This window comes from Suricata suricatta, chromosome 9 (genome assembly GCF_006229205.1).
Source record: "Suricata suricatta isolate VVHF042 chromosome 9, meerkat_22Aug2017_6uvM2_HiC, whole genome shotgun sequence".
NCBI lineage: Eukaryota > Metazoa > Chordata > Mammalia > Carnivora > Herpestidae > Suricata > Suricata suricatta.
Genome location: NC_043708.1, coordinates 27,388,626 through 27,413,438, shown reverse-complemented (window position 1 = coordinate 27,413,438; position 24,813 = coordinate 27,388,626). Strand labels below are relative to the sequence as shown.

Below are 24,813 nucleotides of genomic sequence, written 5' to 3'. Positions count from 1 at the left end.
AATTCACTAATATACAATAAGGAACAATAATTGATTCACATGAACCACAAGCTAAAAATGGTGTTATCTGTAGGAAAAACATAATGAAACTAAAAATACCAAGAATTAATGGCACAAAAAGTATAATTTCTAACAATGACTTATCAATGTGGCATATGTAGCAATATAGCAATGTGGCTTATCAATGTGGCATAACAATGACTTATCAATGTGGCATATCAACGTGGCCAGTTAGTTTTATGGCTATAAAGCTGGATTATTTTAAAATAAAAATATTTTACTTTTTTTAATGTTTATTTTTGAGAGAGACAGAGAGAGAGGGACACACAGAATCTGAAGCAAGTTCCAGGCTTCAGGCTGTCAGCATAGAGCCTGACTTAGGGCTTGAACCCACAAACCATGAGATCATAACCTGAACCGAAGTGTGACTCTTAACCAACTAAGCCACGCAGGTGCCCTTTAATATAAAGATATTTTAACAAGAGTAACTCTGTAATAATATAAGACTTTTTCCTATAGTGATTGTTTATATTGGAATGGACTACTCAGAAAGATTACACTTTTTTAAGTAATCAGGAACATGCAAATCAAAACACCATATGTATGTTATTTTACCTGTCAGTTTAGCAAATATTAAATAATCAAATAACAAAATATGGAGCAAAAGCATTCTCATTCTCTTAATAGGAGCATAAATTGGTGCAACCATTTTGAAAAGTAATTTGGCATTGTCTAGGAAAGTTGAACATACATACTCCCTTACAATTTAGCAATTCCATTTCTAGGTCTACATTCTAGAGAAACTCTTACACAAGTTCACAAAATGCAACATAATGTCCATGTATAACTGTTCGTTGTAACAATAAAATAACACTAGAATATAATTATCCATTCAGAGAAAAAATACAGAATATTCAAACATTAGAATACTAGGCAGAAGTAAAAATGATACCTCAAAAAATAAATCTCAAAAAATAAATTGATCAAGAGTAAGAGAAGTAAAAATATAACATGGATAAATCTCACAATCACAATGCTGAAAGAGGGGAGCAAATTGATTTTATTATGCTTCATTTATATAGATATTAACAACACTCAGGAAATACTGCCTATATAACAGGCACGGTCCACTGTACACTTTGCATGTAATGATTCATTTAATCCTCACAACAAACCTATCAAGTAAATTCTATATTTTTAAAGTTTATTTATTTCGAGAGAGAGGGAAAGAGAGCATGCACATACAAGTGGGGTAAGGGCAGAGAGGGACAGAGACATGCTAAGCTGACAGGGCAGAGCCAGATGCGGGGCTGGGGGTGGGGTGGGGGGCTCAATCCCATGATCCTGGGATCATGACCTGAGCCAATATCAAGAGTCAGATGCCCAATCAACTGAGCCACTAGGAGGTCCAATTAAATATTGTAAAAATACAGTTAAAATATTGTATTTTTAATATCTACAGACATGAAAAAACAGGCACAGAGAAGTAATCTGCCCAAATCAAATGGTGGCAGAACCACCTGGCATAAGAATCTGTGCTCTTAGTTTTTTGACATTACACTGCCTTTCAAAAATATGCAACACTAAACAAGATAACATCTAAGGATGCATAATTAACAAAACTAAAAAGAAAATAAGAGAATGATAAACATAATTAAGGGCAGTGTTACTAAGGGAAAAGAAAGGGGGACATAACTGGGAAAGGTTCACATGGGGACTTCAAAATTTTAATAATGTTTCAATTCTTTATTTTTTTTTAATTCCAGTATAGTTAACACACATTATATTTATTTCGGGTGTACAATATAGTGATCTGACAATCCTATACATTACCCAGTACTTATCATGGCAACTGTACTCTATTTCTTAAGTTTATTTATTGCTTTTGAGAGAGAGGGACAGAGAACCCTAAACAGGCTCCATACACAGCACAGAGCCTGACTGGGGCTGGATCTCCCCAACTACAAGATCATGACCTGGGCCAAAATCAACAGTGGGACATTCAACCAACTGAGCCACTTAGGCGTACTGGTAAGCATACTCTTAATCCCCTTCTATTTCACCCATCCCCTCACTTATCTCCCCTCTGGTAACCATCAGTTTGATCTCTATAGTTGAGTCTGGTTTTTAAAAATCTCTTTTGTTTCCTTCATTTTAAAAATTCCACATATGAGTGAGATCATATGGTATTTGTTTTCCTCTGACTGACATGTTCCACCTAGCATTATACCCTAGATCCGTGCATGCTGTTGCAAATGGCAAGATTTCACTTGTTTTTGTCTGAGTAATATTCCATTGTATAAAACACATCTTCTTTATGCATGCATCTATCAATGGACACGTCCACAATTTGGTCTGTTTTCATAATTTGGCTATTGTAAATAATGCTGCAGTAAACAATGGGGTGCTTGTAGTTCTCTTTTTCTGTAGTGTCTTTATCTAGTTTTGGTATCAGAGTAATGCTGGATTCACAGAATGAATTGGAAGCTTTTCTTCCTCTTCTATGTTTTGGAATAGTTTTAGAAGAATAGATATTAACTTTTCTTTAATTGTTTGGTAGAATTCACTTGTATGAAGTTGTCTAGTGCTGGACTTTTTGTTTCTTGACAGTATTTTTATTACTATTTCAATCACTGCTGATAATTGGTCTATTCAAATTTTTTCTATTTCTTCCTGAATCAGTATAGGGAGGTTATATGCTTCTAGGAACTTATCCATTTCTTCTAGGTTATTCAATTTGTTAGGATATAATTTTTCATAATATTCTTTTATAATCCTTTGCATTCTGTACTGTTAATTCTCCTCTTTCATTTCTGATTTTCATGGAGTCCCGCCCCCTCTCTCTCTTTTTGAGGAGTCTAGCTGAAGGTTTAACAATTTTGTTGATCTTTTTGAAGAATCAGCTCCTGGTTTCATTGATCTGTTTTACTGGGTTTTAGTTTCTATTTCATCTATTTCTGCTCTAATCTTTATTGTATCCTTTCTTCTAGTGGGTTTTAGTTTCATTTGTTCTTTTTATAGCTCTAATTTTAGGTGTATATTTAGGTTATTTGAGACTTTTCTTGCTTTTGGGGGTGGCCTATACTTCAATTACTTCCCTCTTAAAACAGCTTTTCCTGCATCTCAAAGATTTTTGGACCAATGTGCTTTTGTATTCACTTGTCTCCATGCATTGTTAACATCTCCTCTTTGACTTCTTGGTTGCTCCACGCAGTGTTTAGTAGCAGGGTATTTAAGCTCCATGTATCTGCATTCTTTCCAGATGTGTGTGTGTGTTTGTGTAGGTGTGGTTCATTTCCAGTTTCATAGTGCTGTGGTTGGAAAAGGTGCAGGGTAGGATTTCAACTTTTTTAATCTGTTGAGACTTGTTTTGTGGCCTAATATGTGATATATTTTGGAGGATGTTCCATGTGTACTTCAAGAATGTGTATTTTGTTCTTTTAAGGATGGAATGTTCTGAATATCTGTTAGCTCCATCTGGTCCAATGTTTCATTCCATGCCACTTTTCCTTCCTTGTTGATGATCTACCCATTGGTGTGAATATGCTGTTAAAGTCCCCACTATTACTGTATTACTATCAATTACTTCCTTTATGTTTATTAGCTCCTTTATGTATTTGAGTGTTTCCAGATTGGGTCATAAATTTTTACAATTGTTGTATTTTCTTACTAATTATTCCCTTTAGATTATGCAGTGTCCCACTTTGTCTCTTTTAGTCTTTGGTTTTTTTTTTTATAATTTTTTAATGTTTTATTCATTTTTGAGACAGAGAGAGAGAGATACAGATCTAGAGTGGGGAAGGGCAGAGAGAGAGGGAGACACAGAATCCGAAGCAGGCTCCAGGCTCTGAGCTGCCAGCACAGAGCCCAATGCGGGGCTTGAACCCACGAACATGAGATCACGACCTGAGCCGAGGTCGGAGGCTTAACCGACTGAGCCACCCAGGTGCCCCCAGTCTTTGTTTTAAAGTATATTTTGTCCTATATAAGTATTGCTAACCTGGATTTCTTTTCACTTCCTTTTACATGATAAATGCTTTTCTATCCCTTCCTTTTCAATTTATATGTGTCTTTAGGTCTGAAAAGACCTACATACAATCTAGAGATAGTAGGTAGCTCTTACTTTTTTATGCATTCCATCACCTTGTGTCTTTTGATTGGACTATTTAGTCCATTTACATTCAAAGGAATTGTGGATAGGTATGTACTTATTGCCATTTTGTTATTCGCTTTATGGCTGTTTTTTTAGTTCTTCCCTCCTCCTTTCTTCTCGTGCTCTCTTCTCTCATTATTTGCTAGCTTTCTTTAGCAATATACTTGGACTCCTTTGTCTTTAGTTTTTGTAGATCTATTACAGATTTTTGATTGGTGGTTACCCTTGATTTGTATATAATCTCTTAGACATACAGCAGTGTTTATTAAGTTGATGATCACTTAAGTTTAAACCCAGTCTTTACTACCTGCCCCCACCATTTTTTAGGTATATGGTGTCATACTTAAAACCATTTATTGTGAATCCCCTGACTGATTTTTATAGATATACTTAATTTTACTGCTTTGGTACTTCCTAACTTTTCTTATTCCTGCTTATGGTCACGCCTTTCCATTCAAAGACTCCCGTTTAACATTTCTTGTAGGGCTGGTTTAGTGGTCATGGGTTTCTTTAACTTTTGTTTGGAAAATTCTCTCTCTCCTTCTGTTCTGAATGATAACTTTGCTGGAAAGAGTATTCTTAGCTGCAGGTTTTTTTCTTTCAGCACTTTGAAAATATGCCACTCCTTTCTGGTCTGCATAGTTTCTGCTGAAAAATCAGCTGACAGCCTTATGGGATTCCCCTTGTATACAGACAGCTGTGTTCTTTTCTCTTGCTGCTTTAAAAATTCTCTCCTTTTCATTACTTCTTGACATTTTAATTACTATGTGTCTTGGTGTGATTTTGTTGGTGGCACTCTGTGCATGCTGAATCTGGATTTCTGTTTCCTTTCCCAGATTTCAGAAGTCTTCAACTATTATTTCTTCAAACAAATTTTCTGTCCCCTTTCTCTCTCTTCTCTTTCTGGGATCTCTATACTGCGAATGTTAAATAATGTTCTAATTCTTATTTTTTTAATATTTTATTTTTAAGAGAGAGACAGAGTGTGAATGGAGGAAGGTAGAGAGAGAGGGAAACACAGAATCTGAAGCAAGCTCCAGGCTCTGAGCTGTCTGCACAGAGCCTGATGTGGGCCTTGAACTCACAAGCTATGAGATCATGATATGGGCTGAAGTCAGACACTAAACCAACTGAGCCACCCAGCTGCCCCAGTAATGTTCTAATTCTTAAAATTAAAAAAAATTTTTTTTAAAGTTTATTTACTTTTGAGTTGCAGAGAGAGACAGAGGGTAAACAGGGGAGGAGCAGAGAAGGAAGGAGACACAGAATCTGAAGCAGGCTCCAGGCTCTGAGCTGTCAGCACAGAGCCTGACGCGGGGCTCGAACTCATGAACTGTGAGATCATAACCCAATGACCAACTAACTGAGCCACTCAGGTACCCCTGTTCTAATTCTTAAACTGAGTTGTAGATATATAAGTTTTCACTTCATTATGCTCTATCTCCCACATATGTTACATATATTCTTTTGGATATATCAACTATTTTATAATTTGGGGTGGAAATTAAGGTGGAAAACAGGTCACCTAAAATCCTCTCCTGAAACTGAAGATTGAGATGGGGAGTGTAGAAATATAAATACACACACACATAATTAAGAGACATCTAACAAAGACTAAGAAAAATGAATTACACATAGTTATAAAAGTTAAAAGACTTTTCTCACTTTTATTTTAGAAAAATAAAGTCATTGAGACTTAGTCTGTCCAGCCAAATCTAGAATGAACCAAAGCCCTTTAGAGTTATAACTCTTAGAGAAATGAAAACTTTTCTTTCTAGAGTTTTTCTCCCCTAAATTATATTTGTTTGCTTTTATTTGTTCTATAGTCACAACCACACCTCTAACTTTAGGCCCCTCTCGTATATAAATTATAAGGAACAGTGGACAAGTCAGGAGTATGCTTCAGAAAGTTAACTATGAGGGAGGGAAAAAAAAAAACCCAAAACTATAGCACAGATTTGATATACATAGGAGATATAAAAGACACACTCAGGAAACTTGGCTTTGATACTTAAAATTGTTTCTTTCTAAGAAAAACAAAGTTAACCAAAATGGTAAGATTACTCTAATTTTAATAACTGTATTAACTAGTACCAAATGCAAAAATATATAAAATAAAATATTAAGCCATAGGTCCCATTTTGAAAACCTGAAAGAAAAAGAAAACTCACAAATTTCCTTAAATTAGTTAAACTTCTTTTTTTAGGAGATTCTAATCCCATAACGCTATTCCAAAGATAGCAGTAAAAACAAAAATCACATAAATTCATAATTATCTTGGGACTACCTTAAATCATCCATAAAGTATAGTATTACACTATCTTGCAATAAATCCAACACAAATAGGAGTTTTTCTAGTATGGAACAGTTTGCTATTTTCAACTGAATACAGTTAAAGTAGCTGCCTTATGCTTAGGAACTATGCCATGAGAAGCACATCGATCTAGTGTGCTCATACTATGGGAGGCACAAAAACACTGTAGAGAAGAAACCTGCTGAGTAGAACAACAAAAAGAATGTATATTTAATTTTATTGCCTTTAACTTTTATTTTATTATTCTCTGAATATGGTGGAATGTGAACATATACATCCCACTATATTCTTCCTCACACTTCTATTTCAGAATTCTACAGGGAGAGTTAAGAGGGAAAAATGCACTGTCCATTTGCCAAAAACATTTTTTGATTCACTCACTAAAAATTTAAGCTAAAAATTATATATTAAGTAATCATTAAAGACGAATATTGTACCACAGGCAAAAAGTATTTCATCTCTGAATTTTCTTTCTTTGATTTCTACTATTTCTTATGATGTTTAAATATGCTTTCACGTCCTAAAACACATTTAAACAGTGAAAAAAATCTTTTTATTTCATCAAGTAAGTTAAAAAAATATAAAGAATTCTAGACTTTCTGCATGGCCAAAGGATTCAACAGATCACCTAGTCAGTATCCTACTCAATTAATAAATCCTAAGAATTTGAGATTACATTAAACCCTGGTCTAACTGCCATTATTTGCCTCACAGGAAACAATTTATAACTTATCACTGGCTCAGTGTTCCACTTAGGCATTGATCCAAATGAATTGCAACAAAGTACAGCTTCATCATCCACAGTAAAATAAAAATGCTCAATATTAAACTTACAGAATTAATAAAATTCATTTTATTTTTTTAATGTTTATTCATCTTTTGAGAGAGAGAGACAGAGTGAGCAGGGAAAGGGCAGAGAGAGAGAGAGATAGACACAGACAGACAGACACAGAATCCAAAACAGGCTCTAGGCTCTGAGCTGTCAGCACAGAGCCCGACCCAAGGCTTGAGTTCATGGACCTCGAGATCACAACCTGAGCTGAAGTCATATGCTCAACTGACTGAGCCACCCAGGCACACCAATAAAATTCATTTTAAAAGTTCAGTCAGTCTTTTTTTAATTTTTAATGTTTATTTATTTATTAAGAGAGACAGAGACAGCGTGAGCAGGGGATGGTCAGAGAGAGGGAAACACAGAATCTGAAGCAAGCTCCAGTCTCTGAGCTAGCTGTCAGCACAGAGCCCGAAATGGGGCTCAAACCCATGAACCGAGATCATGACCTGAGCCGAAGCTGGACATTCAACTGACTGAGCCACCCAGGTGCCCCATTCAATCAGTTTTATGATAAAAATTAATTTACAATCAAATTCATGGAAAGGTAGAAAGAATAAAGGGCTGGTTTTATTTTTTTTTAAATCTACTTCCCAAAAGAAACATTCATTTAGTTGTTGTATATGCACAGGTGTCGGTTGATGTGAAATGTGTTTCTACTGAGTTTCAAATTTAATGAGCTATATGTTTTAGGTTATCCTGAATACAACACTGCCTTATTTCAGAAACTTCTGACATCTATGGCATTTTCAGAGAAAAGATTTTAAGAACAGATTATTCTAATTTTTCAATTGCTTAAACTAAAAGTTGTTTTGCTATCAGCTGTCAGGCCAGAGGTTTAAAAATAACAAATTAATCTTGGCTGTCCTAAAGATTGGTATTTGAGAAGGAAACACTGTCACAGTTTGAATGCTTACACTCTCCAGCCACACGCTCCCAAGCCCTGACTGACTTTTAGACCACGTGTTCTTGACCGGGGCATCATGCATCAGGCTCTTCAGATTTAGTAATGCCCTAATATTACGTGTATGTGCAGTTGTCTGTGCCCTTTCTAGGACCAGATTCTTCAACTTTCATCATAATCTCAAAGGATTTTGTAACTATTGAACACTTAAGAACTTGGATTTAAATAGAATTGTGTGATCCTGATCTATCATCTTAGTTTAATTTTCAGTTTCTACCTTCCTCATTTAATCTTCCCCCTCATCTTGTCTACAAAATTCTTTCTTTTGTTTAGATATGTGGCTTTGGCTTCTTTATTACTCCTGAAAGACTGTAAAAGAAAACTAGAGCTTCATAAAATGAGTAAAGCACCTGTCTACTTAAAACTAGAGTCAGTGGTGGTTTTAAATGCCGAACCTGTAATGTTTTAAAAACCTGTAATATTAAAGAAAAAAAGCTATCTCTTCAGAGGATTTTTTCCTTCAGTTAGTTACACAATCAATTTTATCTTTTAGTTCATCTCTTGCCTTTTAGTTGAGAAAACGATTGGTGAACTGAATTTACAATTCAGCAATACTCACCCTTACCTTTTAAGGTATGTTAAGACTGAACATAAAAATATGATTATCACCCCTAACCTCACAATACAAATATATACAACTGACTTCATTAAAATGGTGTTCCTTCAAAAATTAAACCGTACTTATAAAACAAAATGGTTTTCCTCTAATATAGCAAGGACTGATTTAGCAAGGAACATCCTGATGAAAAAGGGCAGAATTGCTAAGAATGCTAGCCTACTTTTACACCGACTTCCCTCCTCTAAGCATCTGTTAAGTGTGGGATGAGAAAAAGGTGCTGGAATCTGGAGAGGCAGACTAGAATAAAAATATATTTGGTTCCAAGAATTTAAAAGAGAGAGACAGAAATGTCACTGGAAAAATTATAGAAATAAGAAGGTTAAAAACAGCTCTGCACTCCTTTCCTCACAAATAACTTCACATATCATCTACATACATCATCTCTTTAATTCTTTAACCCTCTCTGCTCTGTGGCCAGACTCCTTTTCCCTCACAATCCTCTCTTCTTATCCAAACCATTAACAAAAAACTTTTAAATTTTATCTTAAATTTGTCCATTGCTCTTTATCTCCACCATCAGAACCATGGTCCCAAACAACTTTGCTTCTTATCTTATAAGCCATCAACCAGTATTTATCTTTATTTCCTCTACTGTCTCCCTCTGATCAACTGTGTACAAAGTAGCCAATGTAATCTTTAAAAATGAAAAATGGATCATGCAGTGCATAATAGTTCCATGGCTTTCCAACACACCTTCAAATTAAATCCAAACTCTCTGCATGCTTGGAACAGTGCCCAGCACATCACAAATGCTGAGTAAATGTTAACAGATTAAGGTATAGCTCCTGCTTGCCTCTCTTACCTTGAGGTGACACTCTCCCCAGCTATGAGCCTTTCAGTTAACTAAAAGCTCTCTCCCACTTTGGGCTGGCTATTTCCCTCTGTCTGAAATGCTTTTCTTTCAGACCCTTCAAAAACTTGTCTTTCATTCACATGTCAAGTCTCAACCTAAATATTTTATTGGAGTACCTGCATGGCTCCGTTGGTTAAGTGTTGGATGTCAGCTCAGGTCATGATGTCGTAGTTTGTGAGTTCAATCCCCATGTCAGGCTCTGTGCTGACAGCTTAGAAACTGGAGCCTGCTTCAGATTCTGGATCTCCCACTCTCTCTGACCCACCCCTGCAATATGCTCTCTTTCTCTCTCTAAAATAAACATTTAAAAAAGAGAGAGAGAGAAATATTTGCAGATGTGCAAATATTTTAAAAAATTATTTTGTTTTGAGGCCTTCTTTTTTCCTCTTTCTAAATACCATTCTCTGTTATTCTGTATTGTACCACTCTTTATTTTCTTCACAGTGTTATATTTCATAATTTTTTTTGTTCATTGGTTAAACCCTTGAACATCATCAGATGACTAAGCATCGATCCAATGAATTATCAAAGTTGCTTTATATAGGAATCATTGGGTTCTGTTCTTTCTATCCAAAATGTACATATTCATCTTCTCTTACTAACAAACTAAAAAGTTGATCACTAATATAAATATATCAGAGCCCATGCTATGATCCATTATATATACACATTTCCCTTATTTGTTTAAAACCCTGTGTCCAGCAACATATTATGCTAGGTGCTGGAAGAAGAGGAACCAGCATGAAATACTAAAGATTATTTCCGCACTTAAGGTCTTGAGTGATATAAACATAGGATAGGAAAGGCTAAAAAAGGAGAACATTTCAAGCAGAAGATGGGGTCATGATACATAAAATGTATATTTCACCAAAATTAAGATGCCAGAGATTGCAAAACATGTTGCGCTAAGAAAAAAAATGCTGCCTAAATTATTTAATAACTGTCCATTAACTGTGAAATATCATCAGCAGTAAGATGCATACCAATATAAAGAGACGGAAACCAGTTGCAGAGATGTTAGAGTGTAAGGAAAAGAGAAATAGAGAAGAGAGAAGAGTGGAAGGAAAAAGGGGGGGCGGAGGACAGGAAAAGAAGAAAGAAAAATGACCATTCAATTATAAATATAAAATCAACCTTCCAAGAACCTCAAAAAGTTTCAATGATATGGAATACTGGTTGTTCACTAAAGTTTGTTATCAGGAAGGGGAGAAAAAAATCCCTAAAATGAGTGGTCACAGAGAAACCCATACTTTCATATTGTTTTCATTTGCCTTGCATATCTTTGCCTTCCCTTAATTTTTAGCTTTTCTAAATCACTTTTTATATCTCTTATATATAGCACAGAGTTAAGTCTTGCTTTGTGGACCAAACTGAAAATCACGAATTTTTTTAGAGGTGAGTTAAATAAAAGAAAAAAGATAAATCTTTTAAAATTCATGTATTTCAAAACTCCTAATTGACTTGAAGATCACAGATCATGGCTTAAAGAAGCAAATATAACTAAAAATTATAATACCAAATGAAAAATCTTAAATGCATATAGTTAAAAATATTCCATTTCAAACCTTATAAGTCACTTATAAATGTTTAATTTTTTAAATGTTTGTTTATTTTTAAGAGGGATGGAACACGCGGGGACGGGCAGAGAGTAAGCGGGACAGAGGATCCAAAACAGGCTGAGCACTGACATCAGAAAGCCCCATGCGGGGCTTGAACTCATTAACCATAAGATCATGATCTGAGCCAGTCAGACACTTAACCGACTGAACCATCTAGGTGCCCCTATGTATTTTTTTAAATTCAAGTTAGTTAACATACAGTGTAGCTTGACTTTAGGAGTAGAACCCAGTGATTCATCTCTTACATATGACACCCAGTGCTCATCCCAAAAAGTGCCCTCCTTGATGCCCATCACCCATTTAACCCATCCCTCTATCCATCTCCCCTCCAGCAACCCTGTTTGTTCTCTGTATTTAAGAGTCTCTTATGGTTTGCCTCTTTCTCTGTTTTTATTCTTATTTTTCCTTCCCTTCCCCTATGTTTATCTGTTATGTTTCTCAAATTCCACATGACTGAAATCATATGTTATCTTTTTCCAACTGACTTATTTCCCTTCATATAACATATTCTAGTTCTATCCACATTGTTGCAAATGTCAAGATATCTTCTTTTTTTTAAACTTTATTTACTGATAAGGACAGAGAGAGACATGCAGGGGAGGGGCAGAGAGAGAGAGAGAGAGAGAGAGAGAGAGAGAGAGAGAGAGAGGGAGGGAGGGAGAATCCAAAGCAGGCTCTGCACTGACAGTCCAGCCAAAGACAGGACTTGAACTCACAAACCATGAAATCATGACCTGAGCTGAAATCAATATCAGATGCTTAAGTGACTGACCCACCCAGGTGCCCCACAAATGTTAAGATTTCATCCTTTTCCATTGCTGAGTAGTATTCCACTGTGTATATTTATATCTATATTGATATAGATATATCAATATCTATTCTTCTTTATCCATTCATCAGTCAACGGACATTTGGGCTCTTCGCATAATTTGGCTATCAATGACTGCATGGCTATAAACATTGGGGTGCATGAGCCCCTTCAAATCAGCATTTTTGTATCTTTTGGATAAATTTTGTATCCTTTGGATAAACTTACTGGGTCATGCGGTAGTTCTATTTTTAAGTTTTTGAGGAGCCTTCATATTGTTTTCCAGAGTGGCTGCACCAGTTTGCATTCCCACCAACAGTGCAAAAGGGTTCCCCTTCTTCTGCATCCTCAGCAACATCTGTTGCTTCCTGAGTTGTTAATTTAATGACATGCAGGAAAATGAAAATGGACCAATTTCTTACATCATACACAAAAATAAATTCAAAATAGATGAAAGACCTAAATGTATAATTTTAAATGCTCATATTAGAAAAAAAGTCCAGTAAATGGTGATTTAAGCATCTGTCTGAAGGAATCGAAAAAGAAAACACAAAGAAATTAGAATAAAATTCCACTTCCAGTAATACAATAGGCTAGATTATTCACCCAATTCTCTCACTGAAAAAGGCTAAAGTGATGGGTAAAATTTTATTTCAAAAGATATTAAAAGCACTGAGGCATGAAGAGCTGAAAAGATCATAAAGGAATAACCAGACCAAAATTTTTAAGAAAGTAGAAACTCAGAGAGAGAAGTGGCATAAGGAAAGAGTTTTTACCCTGTATACATCTGTGTAACTCACCAAGTTGTGCTTCCATTTTGATGGTCTCTTGGGAGAAAACGGAAATCAAAGAATAAGACTTACCCAACATGGAACATCTAACAAAAGACCCTTTCTCCATAAAGCTGAGACCCGCCCCCGCAACAAAAGTTTCATGCTCAGGAAAAGAATGAACAGAACGTAAACCCAGTTCACCACTTCCCACATCTCAGCACCTTAGAACAAGGAAATTTGTCTTCTTGATGCAGAAGAGAACAAAAATTCCTAAGAGGCTGTAGACAAGAAGGCCCATATACATATTTGCAACCCAAAGTCACCCCATTAGGGTGGCACAAAACCTCAAGGGATAAATTTGGTCACCAAATTGCAGTACCTTGAGGTATCTGGGGGGATAAAAACTAAAGGCATATACTCTTTTTTTATTTTATTTCTTTAAAAAAAATTTTTTTTGTGTGTTTTTTATTTATTTTTGAGAGACAGAGAGAGACAGTGTGAGCAGGGGAGGGTCAGAGAGAGAGGGAGACACAGAATCTGAAGCAGGCTCCAAGCTCTGAGCTGTTAGCACAGAGCCTGACGTGGGGCTCGAACCTACGAACTGTGAGATCATGACCTGAGCTGAAGTTGGATGCTTAATCAACTGAGCTACCCAGGCGCCCCTAAAGGCATATACTCTTGAAGCAATGCGTTTCCTTCTTGGATCTCAAAAAAGAACCACAAATATTTTTTCCAGGGAAAATAAGCAATTCACATTAAAAGTCTCACTCAGGCTAAATCAAAAGAAATCTATACCTAGGCACAGCACATGAAAGTTAAAAAGCAGCCAGAGATTAAAAAAAAAAAAACACATTCACTTAAGCAAAAACTATTAGGCAGCTAATTTATCAATAGCAACAATGCAAACCAGAAGGGAGTGGAATTATTTCTTCCAATGACTAAATACTGCCAGTCTATAATTCTATGCCTAGTGAAATATCTATCAAAAAAGTGATACACTTTCAGATAAAAAACCAAAAACAGAGCTTACTACAGAAAATCTCATTAGAGAGAATTCTAAAGGAAAAAAAAAAATCTTCAAAAACAAAGAAGTGATCCAGATGGAAAAATCTGAAATCACTGGAGGAATCAAGAGCATACAAAGTTGGAACTGACATCAAACTCAGAGGCTCACTGTCACCATTTTCTGCCACGTAGACTGAAGAATAGAAAATCCAGCTGACAATGAGAGAAAAGAAACAGACTCAAAGAAAAGAGGAAGACGTAAAGTCATAGTAGCACTGTGAGCCCCTGGGTCCAGTTGTTCTTAAGGCCTAGTGAAATCCTATACCTGGGGGCCACCTGGGTGGCTCAGTCAGGTGAGTGTCCGACTTCAGCTCAGGTCAGGATCTCACAGCTTTTGAGTTTGAGCCTGCGTCAGGCTCTGTGCTGACAGACTGGAGCCTGTTTTAGAATCTGTGTCTCCCTCTCTCTCTGCCCCTCCCCTGCTCACGCTCTTGCTCTCTCTCAAAAATAAACAAATATTTTTTAAAAATTTCTTCAAGAAATCCTGTCCTTGGAAAACATGTGATATCCTAATGTCCTTATATTAGATTCTGCTTTTCACTTCAAAGGTGCATGAAGGAGAAAGGCCAAAAATTAATAAAACAAAAAACATATAATAGAGAAAGTCAAAGTCAAACACTGGTTTTTGACAAAGCTAAGAATACATATAAACCCTTTAGCAAGACTGATGGAGAAAAACAGAAGTTAAAAAAAATGGTAGGAATAAAAAAGAGAGAACTACTAAGCAGAAATTTAAAGATAACAAAAGAATGCTTTGAACAACTTTATGCCAAATACTTTTAAGTTTATTCATTTATTTTGATAGAAAGAGAGAGCAAAAGCACACACATGCATGTGAGCGAGGGGCAGAGAGGGGGAGAGAATGCTAAGCAGCCTCAGCACTGTCAGCACAAAGTCCAACACAGGACTCAAACTCAAGAACTGTGAGATAGTAACCTGAGCCAAAATCAAGAGTCGGATGGCTTAATCAACTAAGCCACCCAGACACCTCTCTGCCATATACTTAAAAATCAAAACACAAAAACACACACATACAAAACCAAAGCCAAAACAAAACCAAAACACCCCCCAGACAAAATGGATGAAAAAAGAAAAAATATTTTTATTAAAAAAATTTTTTTAATGTTTAGTTATTTTTGAGAGAGAGAAAGAGTCAGAGCGTGAGCAGAGAAGGGGCAGAGAGAGAGAGGGAGACACAAAATCCGAAGCAGCCTATAGGCTCTGAGCTGTCAGCACAGAGCCCAATGTAGGGCTTGAACTCACAGACTGTGAGATCATGACAGGACACCAAGTCAGCTGCTCAACTGACGGAGCCACCCAGGCACCCCAAAGACAAATTTTTTCTAAAACTGACCTAATTATGTAAACAGAAAATTTAAATAAAACCATTAGAAAACTGAATACATACCTACCAAAAAAGTACTAAGCCAACACACTCCCCCCCAAAATACTAAGCCCAGACAATTGAATAGAAGTTTGGCCAAATGTTCAAGAAACAGATCATTCTAGTCTTTTTTTTTTTAATTAATTTATTTGAGAGAGAGAGATACAGAGAGACAGAGAGATCCCACAAGCAGGGGAGGGGCAGAGAGAGTAGGAGAGAGAATATCCCAACCACATTTTGTGCTAAGCCTAATATGGGTTTCAATCCCACAACTGTGAGTTCACAATCTGAGCCAAAATCAAGAGTCTGACATTTTACTGACCAAGCCACCCAGGCGCCCCAAATCATTCTAGTCTTATATATATCATTAGTGATATATATATCATCTATTTTTATTAATTTACTTTTTTTTAACTGAGATTTATGCCCCACATGGGTCTTGAACTCACAACCCTGAGATCAAGAGTCACATGCTCTACCCGGCTCTAATTGAGTCAGGTAGGCACCCCACGGCTGGTATGATCCAAATACCAAAATCAAACTAAGATAATATAAGAAATAAAATTATGGGCCAATATTACCCATGAACATAGATACAAAAATCATAAATGAAACACTAATAAACTAAATCTACTTGTATATAAAAAAATACTATCATGATTACGTTTGGTTCATCCAGCAATGCAAGGGTAATTCAACATTAGGAAATATATAAATGTCATTCACCACTCTTAACAGAATAAGACAACAACATATCATCTTTTCACAAGTACAGAAAAAGTGTCTGATAAAATTTAATACTCATTCTTCACACACAAAAAACACCTTAGCCAACTAGCAACAGAAATGTCTTGAACCTACAGAGTATCTATAAAAAGTCTACAACCAACACTGGGGCACCTGGTTGGCTCAGTTGGAAGAGCACGTGATTCTTGAGCTCAGGGTCATGAGTTTGAGCCCCACGCTGGGTGTACAGATTACTTAAACCGAGATACTTAAAAAAAAAAAAAAACTACAGCAAGCACTATTCTTAATGGTGAAATATAAGAAGTGCTTCCTTCTTTTTCTTTTAATGTTTATTTTTGAGAGAGACAGAGAGAGAGACAGAATGCAAGCAGGGGAGGGGCAGAGAGAAAGAGGAGACATGGTATCTGAAGCAGGTCCCAGGCTCTGAGCTAGGTCAGCACAGAGCCCAAGGCACGGCTTGAACTCACAAACAGTGAGATCATGACCTGAGCTGAAGTCCGATGCGTAACCAACTGAGCCACGCAGGTGTCCTATGAAGCACTTGCTTTTAAAACTTAAGTACAACATAAGAATGCCCAGTATTAACACTTGTATTGAATATTAAACTGTAAGTCCTAACTAAGATGAAAAAAAAAACTTAGTAAGACAAAAAAAAAAAAAAAGGAGAAAAGAAGTAAGCATTGTAAAGGAAAACACAACTTGCATTCACATTATTTTTTTTACTGTTCTATTTATTTTTGAGACAGGGAGAGACAGAGCACAAGAGGGGGAGGGACAGAAAGAGACAGAGGGAGACACAGAATCTGAAGCAGACTCTAGGCTCCGAGCTCTCAGCACAGAGCCCGACATTGGGCTTGAACCCACAAATGTGAGATCATGATCTGAGCCGAAGTTGGAAGCTTAACGGACTGAGCCACCCAGGCACCCCAACATTCACATTATTTTAATACAGTAACCTAGTAAGGTAACTGAACATAGATCTATATACCAAAAAAGCTTACATCAGCAAATAGAAATGGAAAGGAAAAACAAAAGAGGAAAAATATACTATTTACAATAGTAACAAGAAATAAGGCATCTAATAATTCAAAGAGAATATTTGAGAGATATTTACAGAGAAAAAGAAAAAAACTTTACTGAGATATTTTGAAATATTTAAATAGCTAGAAAGATATATCATGTTCAAGGATAGAAAGACTCAGTATCATAAAACAGAATTAAATGCATATATAGATTAAAAGTTACAAAGATCTTTTTTAAAAAGTTACAGAGATCTGGAGCACCTGGGTGGCTCAGTTGGTTAAGTGTCCGACTTGGTTCAGGTCATGATCTTGCGGTTTGTGAGTTCGAGCTCCGCGCCAGACTCTGCTGTCAGCACTAAGCTGGCTTCAGAGCCTCTGTACGCCCCCCACCCTCCCCCCGCCCTCCCCTGCTTGTGCTCGCTCTCTCAAAATAAATTTAAAAAACATTAAAAAAAAAGTTACAGAGAGATTTGGGCTCACATACAAGGCAAGTCCCATTTTATGTAGATAGATAGATAGATACACACATATATAGAAAATGTATGTGTATATATATGTATATACATATACATGTACATATATATTCTTTAATTTTTATTTGAGAGAAAGCACTAGCAGGGAAGGGGTCAAAGGGAGAGAAAGAATCCCAAGCAGGCTCCATGTTCCATGCAGAGCCTAAAAGGGTTTGATCCCACAACCCCAGGATCATAACCTGAGCTGAAATCAAGTCGGACACTCAACTGACTGAGCCATCCAGGAACTCTTGGGCAAGTTTATTTTAAAATAACAGCTTTGGAATACTTGAAGAACTTGACCCAAAATACTCCCATTTATCAGTATTTTTTCTATTGGTATAAACTTCATACTCACTAATCACATATTTTACTTTATTAAAGTATAGTAATAGTGGATATGGCACTTCAGAATTTTTACAGCTGCAATGACCAAGTATGAGTAAAGAGTACATGATCAGTACATGGATGAGTTCTAGCTGAATGTGCTGTGGCCCCACTAGTTCAAAGGTCAATCACTGTGCACATTCAACACAGTGCAAGTTCTGATAACTATTCCTGCAAGTGATGAAATGTTGCCAACATCTTACATAACACATAAGGTTTTGGTTGTTTGTAATTATCTACGAACATTGCCAAAAGATCTCCTTAAAAGCCACCAAAAAATGCAAACACTTATTCTGAATATAAATCTCATTTACAAGGGGAAAATAGACAAAACACATTCATAATACAATGATCATATAGAGCTCAAGTGTATTTATAGTGGAACTATGTTTGGTCCTTATATGTAAAATATCCTTGTACATGTGAGGCTCATAAGCAGTTGCCCAGTTTGCTCTACCACAGATCTGAAATTGATTAAATGTATGATTTTCCCTAGGTCTAACTTATTCAAATTTAATTCTGATTTAGGTGAATTTTGTGATACTTTATATTGGTACTTAAACTTTCCTTGTTCAGTTTCGTAATACAGAAATAATCATCATTTGTTTTACTAACTGCTAGGAGATGATAAATGATTGCTTACTATGTGTCAGGTACTATTATAAGTGCTCTTATACATATTATATAATTTAACCTTTACAACTTTATCAGGTGGGTAATATTACTATCACCATTTTACAGACAGAAAAACTGAGGTACAGAAAAAGTTAAGTCACTTTCCCAATGTCACACAAGTAAGTGGAGAAGCTTAAGGGTTCATATCCAGGAATCTGTCTCCAGAGCCCAGACCCTTAATTACTATGTTATACTTCTTTTCACAATATTTAAAAGATACATAAAATTACCATGGACAAAAAAAACTCACCATTAAAAAAATTATTAGTAACAGTTAAACAACAGTTAAGCAATACTAATAGCAATACAACTAATCATAGGTTGATACTAACAGCATTTCAAAGTTTCATGGCTATAATTAAGAGTTTTGAAGTTGGACAGACCTGGCTCTGAATCTTGGCTGTGCCCTTTACAGTAAGCTGTGTGACTTTGGACAAGTTTCGTAACTTCACCAAGCCTCAGTTTCCTCATCTGTAAAATGAGAATAATAAACATCTCACAAAATTGTTGTTAGTAACATAATGACTGCTACATTACACTGATAGGGTAACTCCAAACAAAATACAGGTACACAAAATACAAAGAGGAGGTTCTCAACTTACCCCAGAGAACAGGACTTCATTCTAATGATAGAAGATGACTACTCCAAGTTACCATAGAAACTATAAAATCCACACACTAATGTAGAAGCATAATTTCTTCTAATTCATAACAAATAATTCCCCTAGTTACAAGCCAAATGCCTTAGAGGTAAATGACTGAATTTGTGAAATATAAAATACTATAAATACACAAAGAAAAAGACAAACAGAACAGAAACTGTTGTTTACTGACAACTTCCACAAATTCCATTCTACACATATTCTTTCTAAGGCTGATAGTATTCAGGGGCACCTGGGTGGCTCAGTTGGTTGGCCATCTGACTTCAGCACAGGTCATGATCTCACAGCTTTTGAGTTTGAGCCCCACACTGGGCTCTGTGCTGACAGCTCATAGCCTGGGCTTGCTTCAGATTCTGTCTCCATCTCTCTCTATTCCTCTCCCGCTCATGCTCTGTCTCTCTCTCAAATATAAATAAACATTAAAAAATAAAAATAAATAAAAAATAAAGACTGGTAGTATTCGAGGGGCCCAAAATATAAAGAGCTGTGTCAACAAGGAGTGATTCCTAGCAATGGTATGAAGAAATTTTTATAAGAAAAAGACAAAGAGGCATGTCATCAAAGCAGGTAGAGAGAGACAGAGACACAGAATCCAAAGCAGGCTTATCCTGGCTCCGAGCTGTCAGCACAGAGCCTGACATGGGGCTTGAACTCAAACTGTGAGATTATGACCTGACTCAAAGTTGGATACTTAACTGAGCCACTCAGGTGCCTCTGAAATGGTCGTTTTCTAAGTCCAACAGTTCTACATTTATTGTAATTTTAAGAAAGAATTTTCCCTTCGCCCCACCGCCCCCACAAAGTTATTTAATTCTAGAATAATAGATAGAAAATAGCTTTAAAATTGCCAATCATACCACCACCAAAAAAACCAGCCTACAAACTAGGGTTCATTATTTGTTTATAGTTATTTTTTTAATGTTTATTTATTTTTGAGGAGGGGCAGAGAGAAGGAGACAGAGTATCCCAAGTAGGCTCCACACTATCAGAGCAGAGCCCAACGCGGGGCTCAGACTCACTGTGAGATCACAACCCCAGCCGAAATCAGAGTTCAAGGCTCAATCAACTGACCCACCCAGGCACCCCTATTTATTTATTTTTGAAAGAGAGAGAGAGAGTGCAAGCGAGAGTACAGGAGAAACAGAGAGAGAATCCCAAGCAGGATCTGCTCAGGGTGGAGCCCAACACCAGGCTGATCATGACCTGAGCTGAAATCAAGAGTCAGATGTTTGGCCAACTGAGCCACCCAGGGGCCCCATAGTACTTTTTTAATCTTGAATTTGAAAATACATACTATGCCCTTAAGTTACTTGGGTTATCTTCAATATGGTTATGTTACTCATTTGAAACACAGGCTCATTTGTTTTCTGTTTATATTCTAGGTCTTAACAATCATCTATTTAATTTTCTGATTTTTTAAAAATATCTAAAACATTAGCATGATAATGTTCTCTGACATTCTGAGTTGATGGCTGGTGCATTGCTACCAGCAATTCTTTATCAACCAGAGCTTCTAATAGAGCTTGACACTTCAGGAAGTATATTTTCCATTGGAAATGAGCCTTTCTGTAGCTAACTACATGTATCCATCATTACCCCACTCAGGCCCAGCTGTTTTCTGGGAATTACTGTTACTAGATATAGAAAGAAAAATAAAATAAAATGGGTCAACTCCACTCCAGCAACCTCAAATAGATCATTACCTGTAAAAGTTTTCAAATTGTGCTACTTATAGAGATTCCCCAGGGTGGAAGAGGACAGGAACCAGTAGATACAACTCCAATTCCCTGCCCTGGCTTCCGTTAAAGCTGTTATGAGCTCATAATTTATTGGACTTCAGCCTGAGATTTTGTTCACTCAGCTTACTCAGCAAATATTTACTGAGTATCTATGCTGTCCCAGGCAATGTTCTAGATGCTTCAGTGAAAAAAAGCTTTTGTGAGACTTTAATTCTAGTTGTGGGAAAGACAAACTATAAACGTAAATAAATTATATTATTAGTTAAAAAGTAAAAGGTATAGAAAAAATTCAACAAAATAAAGGGTTAAGAAATAGCAGGGTAGGAGAGAAGGAACATAGTTTGCACTCTTTGGTTATTTAGATTAGGCCTGAGAAAAGAAGTCTTCTTTTATATAAATAATTTTCAAGTTTGAAAGTCACTAAGAGAGAAGAGCAGCCAGTTTTCCAGTGGGTGCTAACCTTGTGTCCAGGAACAGGCCATCAGAAAGAAAGGCATGAATTTTTTTCTCTCCTTCTTTAACAGGATCTTATGCCAAAATCCAGGCATGTTTTGGTTGGTTTTCTTCAAACCAAGCCCTCCACCTTGTAAGTAAATGAATATTTCTCCTAGATTCTGGCAAAGGGCTTTCCATCAATCTCAAATTCAGAAATGTTAAATTTTATTTTTTCTTCAAACTATTATAGTCAGAAGTAGTATACATAGTATCAAGGCTGGTAACCCCTCTTTTCGATCTTCAAGCTACATTAACTTTTATCCTATCCAAACCACACTATCACTCTCGTATTTACAATCCACAAAAGACTAAGATATCTAATCTTTCTCAGTTGTTTTTTTTAAATTTTTTGAATGTTTATTTTTGAGAATGACAGAGCGTGAGCAGGGGAGGGGCAAACAGAGAGGAAGACAGAATCTGAAGCAGGCTTTAAGCTTTCAGCACAGAGCCCCAGACGCAGGGCTCGAACTCACAAAGAGATCACAACCGGAGCTGAAGTCGGATGCTTAACCGGCTGACCCACCCAGGCGTCCTTAATCTTTCTTAGTTGGGCTAAGTCATATCATTCACATCTTAAACTCAGTCTGAATCTAAGTGCAAAACTGTATAATAACCACAGGTATCATTTAATCAGATCTTACTATGTGCCAGCTATTGTTTTATAAGACTTAACACATAACACTTCTTCTATACTTCGTAACAACCCTAGGTGATAAGTATGAGAGGTGGAGAGGTTAAATATTTTGCTCAAGGTTTCACAGTATATAAATGGGAAAGCTGGGATTATAACTCAAATAGTTTGTGCCATTAACTGTGCATATTAAATTCTCAAAAAATCTTGATATAATGTGCTTTAAATTCTATCTCGTTTAATTTAGACAATTCTGTCATCCAACATATACGCTATTTTTCAAAGCTTTAACAGAATATTTGATCAGCATGCCATGAAGGAGCCAAACATTAATAGAAATGTGATGAGAAATATTAGCAAAGTGAACCCAACAATGTATTAAAAAAACTGCACACCACAACCAAGTGGGATTTTCTCAGGTATGCAAGGTTGACTCAACACTCAAAAATCATTTAACGTCAATTCATCACATTAACAAGTTAAAAGAGAAAAATTACATGATCATATCAACAGATAAAAAGGATTTGACAAAATCCAACACTCATTCATGATAAAAACTCTTCAGCAAACTAGGAATAGAGGGCAATTTCCTCAATCTACAAATACCTATAGCAACATCATACTTAATGGTGAGAACCTAGGAGACTTCCTGATAAGATCAAGAATATGGCAAAGATGTCTCCTCTCACCACTCCTTTTTAACATTATATTGGAACTTCAGGCTTATGAAATAAGATAATAAAAGGAAATAAAAGGTACACATATTGGGAAGGAAGAAATAAAATTGTCTTTGTTCACAGATGAAATGATTGCATAAGCAGAAAATCCAAAATAATAATAATAATAATAATAATAATAATAATAAAGAGCCTATGGAACTAATACGTGATTACATATAGCAAGGTTGCAGGACCCAAGGTTAATATACAAAAGTCAATCAATTTCCTATATACCAGCAATGAACAGTGTAATTTGAAATTTAAAATAATACATTTATATGAACACATTAAAAAAATTAGACACTTGGGGTCACCTGGGTAGCTAAGTTGGTTAAGGCACTGACTATGGCTCAGGTCATGATCTTGCGCTTTGTGGGTTTGAGTCCCTCATCAGGCACTGTGCTGACAGCTCCGAGCCTGAAGCCTGCTTTGGATTCTGTGTCTCCCTCTCTCTCAAAAATAAACACTTAAAAAAATCAGACACTTAGGTATAATTTAAGGCAATTTAACAAAATATGTATAAGATCTTTATGAAGAAAATTAAAAAACTGTGATGAACAAAATCATACATAAACTAAATTAATGTAGGGGCACCCAGGTGGCTCAGACGGTTAAGCATCTGAGTCTTGATCTTGGCTCTGGTCTTGATCTAATGGATGTGAGATTGAGGCCCATGTCAGGATCTGTGCTAACAGTGTGGAGCCTGCTTGGTATTTTCTCGCTCTCTCTCTCTCTCTCTCTCTCTCTCTTCTCTCTCTGTCTTTCCCTCACTCATCCTCTCTCTCTCAAAATAAATATACTTTAAAAAAACTAAATTAATGTAGAAATATTCCATATTCATGGATCAGAAGATTGCCAAGATGTCAATTACTCCCTACTTGAGCTATAGATTAATACAATTCCAGTCAAAACCCCAGCAAATTATTTTGTAGATATGACAAACTTACTCTAAAATTTAAAGCCCATGCCAACCATATTCAAATAAAAATATTTAAAAATAAAAGTAAAATTTAGAGACCAGAAATAGCCCCACATAAATACAATTAACTATTTCTCAGCAAAGGCAATACAATGGCGAAAACAGAGTCTTTTTAACAAATGGTACTAAAACAACTAGCAAAAAGAAAACTAAGGAATTTAGGCATAAACTTTACATCCTTCACAAAAATTAACTCAAAATGAATCATAGACCTAAATGTAAAATGTAAAACTATGAAATTACTAGAAGATAACACAGGGAAAAAATCTAGATCACTTTGAGTATAATAACTTTTTAAATACAAGACCAAAGGCATGATCTGTGAAAGAAATAATTGAGGAGCTGGACTTCCTTAAAATTAAGAACGTCTGCTCACCATAAGACACTGCCAAGAGAATGAGAAAACAAGCCACAGAATGGGAGAAAATATTTGCAAAAGACACATCTGATAAAGGACTATTATCCTAAATATACAAAGAACTCTCAAAACTTAACAATAAGAAAACAACTCAATTTAAAAATAGGTAAAAGACTGACAGATATCTCAACAAAGATATTCAGGTGGCAAATAAACATGTAAAAAGTTGTTCAACATCATACATCATTAGGGAATTACAAATTACAACAATGAGATACCACTGCACACCTATCATTAGAATGCCCCAAATCCGGAACACTGACACCACCAAATTCTGACAAGGATGTGGAGCAACTGTAATTTTCATTCATAGTTAGTAGCAATGCAAAATGGTACCACCACTTTGGAAGACAGTTTAGTAGTTTCTTAAAAACTAAACATACTCTTACTATATAATCTAGCAATCCTCTTCCTTGGTATTTGTCCAAAGTAGCTGAATAATT

General features: G+C 36.0%; 1 protein-coding gene across 10 annotated transcripts in view; it reads right to left on the bottom strand.

The window, feature by feature from the left end:
* Positions 1 to 24,813, bottom strand: part of NUMB (NUMB endocytic adaptor protein) — a 184,873-nt gene that overhangs the window by 90,700 nt on the left and 69,360 nt on the right. For all 10 annotated transcript variants that reach the window (XM_029952777.1, XM_029952785.1, XM_029952782.1 and 7 more), the window contains exon 3: positions 19,111 to 19,198. The gene's annotated coding sequence lies outside the window, so the exon portion shown is untranslated. The remainder of the gene's footprint in view (positions 1 to 19,110; positions 19,199 to 24,813) is intronic.